Below are 10,970 nucleotides of genomic sequence, written 5' to 3' on the forward strand. Positions count from 1 at the left end.
CAACTGTCCTAAAGCCCACTGGGATCTGAAACACAGCTTTGATACTGCAGATTTCCTGTGGGCTGAATTTCTCTTTTACAGACTTTGTGCAGGGAAGGGTCTCTCTGGCACATTCAGGAGCTTCAGTGAGGAGAGTCCTTGCTGAAGGCATGAGGGAGGAAAATGCTCATACCAGCAGAGAAGAAACCCTGCTGTTGTTTTACACTCAGGGAGAGGAGGAAGGGGCCACCAGAAAATTATTTGGGGTGGTTTGATGGAGTGATAGTTTCCATAGCAACTTGGTTCTTGCCTAACAGAGCCCAGCTCACACCTTCCCCAAGTCATCCCCTCTCCCAAGCTACAGGCAGGATGCTGTGGTCACCATTTCTGACTCAGTCACACCAGGCAGCATTAACCCTCCCCTGCTTTTGACAACACAAGTTAACCACATCCTGAAGGGGAAAGAAGGCTTTGCTCCCCCTGCCTGAGTTTCTGCTGCCTTCAAGAGAGCCTCTGCACAGGACACAGCAAGGGCTGCTGCATTGAGCCTGCTCAGCTCACACCCTCAGGCCCTGCAGACAGCCAGAGAAGAGCCTCAGCCCTTGCAGAGGCTCTGTGAAATTTGCATGGCAAATCCAAATCCAGTGAATCGCTCATTTCCTGCATTCTAACACCATAACGTCAATCAGGGGGAGCCGTTCATCAGCATTGTTATGCTGATTTTACAATGACACCCAGAACCTTTTCCTCAAGCCATCCCCACCTTTTCCCAGTCCTTCAGGCAGATTTATATTTTGAGAATACTCCCTCAAACACAACCGAGGAATCAGATGGACAGGAGGGAAAGCTCAGTGATTAAGTGCTGTTATAATCCCTCAGTCATAAAGTCATGATGAAGTCTGGGACTAGGATTGGATCCATCCACATCTCCTCTACAAGGAGTTTACAAAGCAGCAGAGTCCTTTCTGCACCTCATGACACAATGGGAGGGACTGCTTTTTATAGTTCTACCCCTTTCTTTCCCCCTGTCTCCACATCAATCTTTCCAAACTAATTCCAATTTGATGTTCCTCTCCCTGATTCATCCATGTAGGAAAGCTCTACAGTGAGCTGTTGGCCAGTGCCACACTTTGGCCAGTCTGGGTTAAACCTGCTTTTGCTGACACCTCTGGCAGTGAGTGTTTCATTGCCCTAAAGCCCTCATTTCATGACAGGGTCCCAGATTGTCCCCACTAAGCCCTGGCTTTTCACTTTTGCATTGACAATGTAGAACATGCAGCTCAACACAACAGGAGAATAGAAGTGTTTCCAGTCCAATAGTAGGATTGTCCCAGTGTGGTTAATTCCACATAAGGGGACAGAATCTGCAGCTCTGCCACCTGGTATCAGCTGAGGAGAGTTTTGTAGAGAAACTGTGCTCCACATTAAAATAGCCTCTACAGTTAAAAGAAACTCCTTTATATGTGGCATTTTCCTGACATCTGAAAATACAATATTGTCCTGGAAGGGATCGCAGGATAGCAAAAGATTGGAGGATGATTATAAACAGAACCCTTTGCTACAATACATTTTGACAGTACTATCCTATTCTCCTACAGATTAATTTGTGTCCCTATTTGATTGTGCTCAGACAGCCTTTGAAAATCTCCATGGGTTGAGCCCCTGTCCCTGGAGACATCCAAAAGCCCCCTGGACATGGTCCTTGGCAAACAGCTCCAGACAGTCCTGCTAGAGCAGGGGAGACCCAGTCACCTCCAGAGGTCCCCTCCAACCTCAATCCTTCTGCATTTCTGTGACGCCTTTCTCATAATGTGGGAAATGAGAAGAAGTTTAAGATTTCTTTATATACCTTTAGTCAGGGCTTTTGTTCACCTTTTCCCAGGGGGAAAGGAACTGAAGTTTCTTTTCAAAGGACTGTTCCAGCACTCCAGGCCTGAGGAGATTCGCATCTCAGCAGACTGGGAGCAGCACAGAAGATACACAAAAGATAATGAGCATTAATGAACATCAACTCCAAACATCAGCGCTGGCATGGTCAGAGACACCTGGTCTGGGACAAGATCAAGAGGAGAACAAAGAATGATAATTAAAATAATATGGAAGCTGAAGGGGTCAATGGGAGACCAAATACTACAAATTGTGGAAGTTGTGACCAAAGAACATTCAACCAATGTATTTCTCTGGATTTTGACTGTATAAGAACAAGAAAACTCTACTGAAAACCTTGTATGATGGAAGGATATTTTCTGCACGACCCATGCAATGTGTGGATAAAATGATTTCTGTTGTCCATATTGCCCAGAATAAAGTAATTCCTTGATCTCTAACATTAAAAAATGCTGTTGGAGAGTTTTATTCTTCTTAAAGTTTCTGTGACATGACCACCCACAACATGAACTTCAATAAAACTTTTAAAGCAATTTGAGGAAAATTTTTACCTCTAGCACATTTATTTTTCCTTCTCTTTGGTGAGTCTCACACACAAGAGTGTGGTATCTGACATCGGTCCTGCTGAGCAAGTCAAAATGGTGAGAGCTCTCTCCTGTGGCAGAGAACATTAAAAGCATCCTGAAAGAATAAACCTCTCTCCAAGAGGCTACATGGGAAAGCATTATGAAGAACTCCATGACAATGGGCAATAGCAAATAGCTTTCTGTGCCACTGAACCCTTCCGCTGTCTTTTACAGCATTAAAAGCACAATGCAATAATCACATTACTGCGTCTGCTGGGTATAATCTAACCGGCCTCTTTTGTGTCCCGAAATACTAAAAAGTTCCTGGTAAAGTTAGATCTGTTGATGTAAACTGAACTTCTTACCCTGATCTCTCCTGCTACCTTCTGGCCAAAGTGTTTATTGTTCTCACAACACTTTCAAATTATTGAAATCCAGCAAATAGCTCAAACAGAAGATAAAAAGCAAAAAACAGCCAACGAAAGAAACCACCCAAACCCTACAAGAAGTGTTGTGCCTGCACATGCCACAAATTAAACTTCTTTGCTCTTCTTTTGCATTCTGCCCTTGCCAGCAGATGCAGTTGGAAACTCTTGCAAAGTGATACAGAGGCATTGGAAAGCCCAGGATCAGGAAGCTGAAAGAGCTGAAAAACTAAGGTGAGATTCAGAGAAGCTTCGTTTGAAATTTCAAAGTAAAGCAGGGTTTGAGTTGGAAGTTATTTGTAACAGAAGAAATGGAGTAAAATACGGGAAGCACTTGCAGCACTGCTTTCAAAACTCCTTAGGAGTCTCAATCTGAAATACTTCAGGAGTCTTACACTTGGGCTTCCTGCTGGCATGCTGTAGAGATCAGGCTAAATATCTCAGGAAGTCCCCATTCCAGACTTGTGATCAGAATGGTGCTTTCTGTCAGATTTTGCCTCAGATTCACAGGTGAGAAAATGTGGTTTTGCTGAATTCTGTGATAAGCATTTCTCTTTTCCAAATGTCAGGAAATACTGAAGGAGGGGGGAACACTGGTAATGAAAAGTCGTATGTAGAAAACGACAAGAGGAAGCCCAAGTGGCTCATCCAAGTGAGCACTACAATGTGCAGGCTAATTCATCTACAGACTTGTTTATATACAGATCTTTTTCAGGATGCAGTGAGTGATGTGTGCCTTGATTGGGTGCAGGAAGGAGAACTACGTGAGGGTGCATTCAAGACATCATCATTAATGCCTTTCTGAAAACCTCCCATAAGCAATTCATCCATTTAAATATGTGTGGAACAACTCAGATATTCAAGGAAGAGCTGAAATGGGTATGTCCATCACAGAAACTTGTTAGGAGGATGGTTAATTACCTGACTGTAAGGCAAGTCCTCTTTCTCTCTTTCCCTTATATTTCAGTCAACAGATATGGTCAGAAGTGAAGTATTGGGAACCTGATCTTCCCCTATAAAACTATTCAAGATTATGCAGTGCAGAGCTCCTGGGAATGTCTGTCCTCCCAAAGCACAGCTTTGAAAATAGATGTCAATTCCTGGATTTCTGTAGGGAGGGCCTTAGTTGATTCCTGGCTATGCCAAAGCCTCCCACCATCAGGGCACTTTCTCTTTGGTGACCTGTATTGAAACATAACCTGCAGGGAAACAGAGTAGAGGCACCCCAGCCTTCATTACATGGGCACCTCTAACAGGCATTGTGCACGCACAGTTTTGTTTTGATGACAAATAGAGTCTCTGGCCATGGGGTGCCACCTCCTTGGGAGCACTGCTAGATCATCCTTGGGACAATATCTTTCTCTAACACTTGACAGGGTTCAGCTCCAGAGGCCAAGAGTTTCTGTCCTCTCCCAATCCCCTTGTCAGTGCCCACAGCCCCGCACAATATCAGCATGGGGAGCACAGATAGGAGCACACACAGGGTTGGGTACCACAGCCACAGGAACAGCCCAAGCAGCCTTGGCACCAGGGCCTCCACACCTGGAACGACTAATGCTGAGATCAGATTTGTCTCCAGCCCACTCTGGGCAGATCTGCTTTTATCTCAAGCCTTCATGCCCACACTGGATGCCAAATAAGGCTGTTGGGGTTTAGGAATGGTATTCCCCAATTTAGTGTTCCCACTGACCCACTCCAAAGCAAGCCTGAGGCTCTTCCACAGGATCACACAGAGTGTGAGTATGGAGAGGGCTTAACAGAAAGATGGGGTCCACTCAGTGTGAGAGACACCCAGGAGGCCACCAAGAGCTTCAAGTTCTGCTCCTCCTGCCCCACCTCTCCCCCTCACTGGTGTCAGAGACAGAAGGAGGGACCAGCAGGGACTGGGCCTGGGAGCAGTGTCAGAGGCCCAGGCAGGGCAGGTGTGGGCAGAGCTGCTGTGCAGGCAGAGAGAAGGTGGAGAGAGTCCACACAGAGCAGGCCTGGCCATGTGGAGTGCCCTGTACGTGAGCTTCTTGCCCATTGTAGGTAAGTGAAGGCAAGGGCTGATGGCCCCAGGAGCTGAGCGTGGCCCTGGGCTCTGCAGGGCTCTGGGGAGCTGTGCTGAGCGCCTGCAGCCGGACCTGTGCCCCGGCTCCAGCTGCCCAGCCATGCCTGTGCAGCACGGGGAGAGCAGCCCTGCTCCTCTTGCGGCTCTGAGCTCGGCCCCTCCATCCCAGCTGCCTCCTCTGCAGCCTGGGCACACGCAGGGCACCTCCCTGCTGCACTCAGTTCTCAGAGCCCAGCGCTTTGCCCTGGCACTGGACACTGCTCCTGGGTGTGAATCCTTCCAGCTTCTTTGAGGGAAATCAGGAAAAGCTTCCTGTGTGACAGGGAAAAGGAGGGAGGGAAATGTGGTGTCTCCTTCCTTCTGAGCCTTGCAAGCTGCCACCAGCTCTGCCCATCTTTGTCAGCTGGCTTCAGAGCAGGATTTTGTCCTCCCACTTCTCCAGTGCCATTCCAAAGCCCCACCAGCATTTCCCTGACCTTTGCTGAATCTTGGAGTGACTGTGGCTTGTTCTTGCTCTCCGCAGCAGTCACTGGCCAGTTGGCGTTGGAGCAGCAGCCCAGGGAAATGACCATGCAACAGGGAAATGAAGTCACCTTTGAGTGCAGCATGAAGGGAGATGTTATGAGCACCTACAAGATGTACTGGTACCGTCAGGGCCCACGGGGCATGGAATGGATTTGCATGGGCAGTTCTGCCTGTGGAAAAGATTTCCAAGATCGCTTTAAGGGACGACAGGAGAACTCCAAGAACAACTTCACACTGCAGATCCTGGCAGCAGAGCAAGGGGATGCAGCAACGTATTACTGTGGAGGAGAACCACCCTGGAGCCGCTCTGCAGCAGAGTGAACCAAAAACCAACAGATGGGCAAGACAGATCTCCCAGCATTTCCTTCTAGCAGCTGCTCCCCGGGGCCCTTCTCAGACAATGGCAGGTGCAGGAAACATCCCTCTGGCTTGGTGGCACTAAATGGTACTGCAGGGAGGGGTGCTGTCAGGGCTGGTACCATTTATGGTGCTGGAGGATCCGTCCTGGGAACTGCAGAGGCTGTTTGGGGAAGTGCAGGTTTAGTGCACATTGCCTGGGTTCCTGTCCAGCACAGCCTCATTTCTCCTCTCTGCCTTAGCTGCAGAGCCATGGGATGATGGAGATGTGTTGCTGTAGCTTCCAGAGTGCTGTGGTGGATGCAGCCAGGCTGTTGTGGTAAGCCAGATCAGCAGGGATGAAATTGTTCTACAAGGTGGATGCTACAGAGCTCCCGACCAGGAAGAAGGAGTTGAGGTGTGGTGAGTTGACTTTGGTTTTCCTCCAGGGGCTCAGCAAGCTGCTGTCTCAGTGCCCATACTCCTCAATTAGACAGGAGTAAAATAATGCAATTTAAGGCTTGTGGGTTGAGATAAGGACAGGTCGCAGGAGTGTCACCATGGACAAACACCTGGACTTGGAGAAATGAATTTAATTTTTGGGAAATCAAATTAGAGTAGGATAATGAGAAAAAAAATTACACATCTAAATACCTCTACCCTACCCAATCATTGTACAGGAAAGGGGAATACAACCATCAGTTCATAACCCATTTTCTCTGCCATTTCTTCCTTCTCATGCCCTTCTCCAGAGTGTGGAGTCCAGAGGAGACATTTCTCCAGGAAATTTTCAACTTTGGTTCTTGGCATTGACTGCAGTTCTTCACAAACTCCTCCAGTGTGTGTCAGAAGTTCACTGTGCAGTCCTTGCGGAATAGACTGCTTCAGTGTGGATCCCTGCAGGTTCTCTCAGAAAAGGTGCTATGACATGGGCTACTTCTTCCATGAGACCACAGTTCCTGTCAGAAACTGGCTCCAACATGAGCTCTGCATGGAGTCCCGGACCTGCTCCGGACATATCCAGTTGCTTCTGTGTGGGGAACTCCTTGGGCTGTAGGGTCAATATCTGCTCCACCATCACTTGACGTTACCTGCACCATCCTGGTCTTCACTGTGCACATCAGGGCAATCTCTCCTCTGGCACCTGGAGCACATCCCAGCCCTCCTTCCTCATGGACACTCAGCACAGCTTTGGGAAGTGTGAGTCTCACCTAGCCAGGTTTACAGCGTTCTACGGTGAGACAAAGGGTCTTGGTGGGCGAGAAGAAGGTGGATGCTGTGCATTCTTCATTTAGTTGTGATCTCAGCACTGACTTCCCGGGAACCTTTTGGACAAAATCCATTCTTATGGACAAGAAAACAGCTCAGTCACTAGTTTCTTTCAGGAGTAGATACTGTGTGGCCCATCCTCTCCCCTTGGTCTGTGGGAAATGAAATTCCTGAAGGCTGAAGCCTGAGGTGAATAAAGCATTCAGGACTCTTGTAGAAAGAGTGCTACAAAGAGAGATGGTGTCAGACCTTTTAACACTGTCTAAAGCAAAACAGCCAAAGGCTAACACTTTGACACAACAAGAAGGTACATGCAAAAAAGTTATATGCAAAAAAGAAGCTGTTTATAACAAAGTGTTTACAGTTTTTTGTCTTTGTCATGCTGTTGGGAAATATACCAAGTTGAAATTTTTTTATTTTAAAACTTCAGTCATGTTTCTTCGTCTTTGCCCCAGGGGAAGGGAATTGAAGTTTCTTTTCAGGGCATTGTTCCACCAGGTGAGGCCAGATGAGCTGAACATCTCAACAGAGTGGGAGCAGCACAGAAGATACAGAAGAGATAATGACCATCAATGACCATTCATGAACCATGAACTCCAAATATCAGCCCTGGCATAATCGGAGACACCTGCTCAGGGAAAGGAGACAAGGAATTAACCAAGGCATGAGGACCAAATTAGCACTGGAGACCAAGAAATTCATATCCAATAGGAAACCAAATGCAAAGAACTACATATCTTGGGACCAATGAGCATTGAACCAATGATTTTCTCTGGGTTTTGGCTGTATAAGTATCTGAAAAATCTAGTACAATTCATGTGTCTTGGAATGATCCTCTCTGCACACCTGCTCCATGTGTGGATGAAAGGATTTCTGCTGAACATCATGGCCAGAACAACATCCTGGCTAGAATAAAGTAATGCCTTGATTCTCTAACACTAAATATGTTGTTGGAGGGTTTTTGTTTTTTCCATAGTTTCAGTGACAATGCCAAAGATTCAACAGATTGGAAGCATCACATCAGCACATTCCACAGCTTTCCTGCAGGCCTCAAGCATCAAGGAAGAGAAAACAATTTGACGCACTCAAGGGAACAGCAGATGAACACGCCCGTGTTACCAATGGGAAATAGCAGCACTGCTGTAAAACCAGAGGTTAAAAATGAGAAGCACACCTCTGTCCTTGGGAAGAACAACAGCAAAACAGGATGAAATCATGCTATTTGCTTTTTGTGTCTTAGAACTGCATCTGAGAATTCAGAAAATGCTCCACAATTCCAGGCTACCATTAATTAAAATGATTAAGATAAAATCAAATCAAAAGCCAACTTCAGTCAATGTGAAAAATGCATATTAAATGATTTGCTCTTTGCAAATATTAAATTGATTACTATACGTGTAATGTTGGAAGGTTATTTTGTAGTACTCTATTAATCCTTTTTAAGTAGTATGGTAGATATTGTTTTAGGTTATAATATAATGTTATAATAGAAACAATGTAATGTAAGATATTTTTTTAACTAACTCAAGAAAAGGATGAGACCATCAAGAAATTCTTCACACAGGGATAACAGCAACAAGACACCTAAGAGTTACTGCCTCCTTATCAGAAAAGACAAACATCCTTCCACCTCCTCTCTGTCTTTAAGGAGCCACCAGGATTAAGGGGAAGAAGTTGACAATAACCAAAGAACACCCTTTATTTGAAAAGAATTTATGTATCATGTATGAGATATATGAATATGCAACAGTCTCTGCTTTTAAGGATTAATCCTTTGTTAGCGTGGGTGCTTTCTGGACTACATTGCTTTAGGAAGGCACCTGGACAGTCCGTATTTCTTTGGTTTTTATTGTCCTTTATTGTCTGAACTCTGATTGTCCAAATTCATATTACTCTACTTTTATAACCATTTTATTACTATTAAACTTTTAAAATTTTAAAACAAGTGATTGCCGTTTTTCACAGTCAACTATAACAACAACAAACAGAGCCAATTAAAGCTCCATCAGCTGAATCAAAACATTTCTAAACAATGTTTAAACTTGGATTGATTTTTTCTTTGGCATGGAAATAGGCTTTGAGGAGAGAAATACTTGAAGGTCTAGAAGACTTTGAAAATATAGGTTGAAAATAACTTGAAAATTTATAAGCCTGATAGTTTCTCCCCTGAAAAGTGTAAAATACTTAACCCTAACTCTCTTGTTGTTTGTTAAAAACAAACCAGTAATCAGAAACTTTCTGTCAGACACTTCTAACAACAATATTTCTTTCCAAACTGTCAGAGCAATATTTTATTGAGATTAATACTAACTGTCCACTCTGCCAAAAAAAGCAAGGATGATAATGTTATTTTTTGTGTAGAGAATCCTCTGAAGCAATATTACATGTTCAGAAGTACACCAGTGTAGAGGGACAGGAAAACAAAAGGGAGCTCTTCAAAGACATGAAAGAGGAGATATCACCGGCATTAAAAATCCCGCAGATGTTTTTGTAGAACTGTGTAGCACAGTGTGAACTACATACCACAGTGATTCAAAACAACGGAACCACCACACACAAACTGAGTCCCTCCCTTGTCTTGAAGGGGGAAATATGCTGGCCCTACCTCATCTGTTTTTCCCCAGACAACTCTGTGCACATGCACCAATTTGATTCCCAGAATTACTCAAACAGCAGAAAAACCTATTTTTCCAAGATCAATTTCTTCAACATTCAACCTGAGATCTTGGCTCTCGCAAAAAGGTCATTTTTGACATTTGATTGCCAGATCCAGTTGAACAAGTGGGCAGGAACCTTCTATATTTATATGTTTCCATTTTAGCTCAGCATTATGTTTTTCTCTTATTCTGAGAGCAAAGAGAAGAACAAAGTTCCTTTTAATTTCAGATCCAACAATGGCCAGAAGAAGATGCGGATGAAGAACAATACCTGGAAACCAGAAATGGCACTTCCCACTAGAAATGTCTTAGCTATAGATACCAGAAGAGGGACTGATTCACCTGTGGTTGTTTTATATTTACCAATGTTATAGATGGATAATGAGATGATTTGCTCTCACAATTAAGGGATGAATATTGTGTGAATACTAAGAGAAGCTTTATTGATGTATAGTTATGTTATTGTGGTTTGTTGTTTAGATGTCCTCTGTTCTCCCCATTTCTCCCTTTTCTCCCCCTCTGTATTGTTGCCACTGGACAGCCTGGGTTGTCTAGAACAGGTAGAAAGAAGGTGTGAACATGTGCCCCTTGTATGGGGCAGGTGGGAACAGAATAGCAAGGGTACAGCATGACAACGCCTGAGCCTCCCATCAAGTTGCAGGAAAGCAGTCTCCACCAATAAACAGCAGAGAAGAGTTGACTGACAGACTTTAGAAGGGGCCAGGGTTGGCTGATACAACTCCTCTCCAGGGTATAAAAGGCGAAGTATCAGCCTTGAAGACGAGCCATGTGGTAGGCAGCCACGAGGGGGGCTCCCAGGCCCGTTTTTTCCTTATTTAGTCCTTTTGTTGTAATTTTGTTAAGGTTTAATAAACCTTTTAAAAAATTTAAAGTGAGCAGTTGTTTCTCACACCACTTATGAGTTTACTCAGGAGCCCTTTGTTCATCATTTTGGACTTTTGACACAATGCTTGACTTATTGCTTTGTCAAGAGAAACCATTCTTGAGGTTCCAGGAGCTAATCTCTGAGAATGAGCAGTTCTCCTAGACCCCTCATGTGTCCAGGAGCATAACCCATGGAATTCCTCCCAGAAGACCCCAGATTCTGCTCGCCTGAAGCTCAGGGCTCCAGTCCTGTTTTTGCATTGCTCTCTTCTCCCTGGATCCTGAGCTCAAGCAGTGCATGGTCACTGCAGCCAAGGCTGCCCCAACCACCTCACATCCACCTTCACTGGCACATAGAGGTCCAGCTCACCAGCCACTTGTGTCAGCAAAT

General features: G+C 45.0%; 1 gene segment (V, D, J or C); it reads left to right on the forward strand.

Annotated features, from left to right (window-relative positions):
* The window catches only part of LOC137486668 (T-cell receptor alpha chain constant-like), a 172,853-nt gene that overhangs the window by 76,794 nt on the left and 85,089 nt on the right, over positions 1-10,970 (forward strand).

Source organism: Anomalospiza imberbis, chromosome 22 (assembly GCF_031753505.1).
Source record: "Anomalospiza imberbis isolate Cuckoo-Finch-1a 21T00152 chromosome 22, ASM3175350v1, whole genome shotgun sequence".
Classification (NCBI taxonomy): Eukaryota; Metazoa; Chordata; class Aves; order Passeriformes; family Viduidae; genus Anomalospiza; species Anomalospiza imberbis.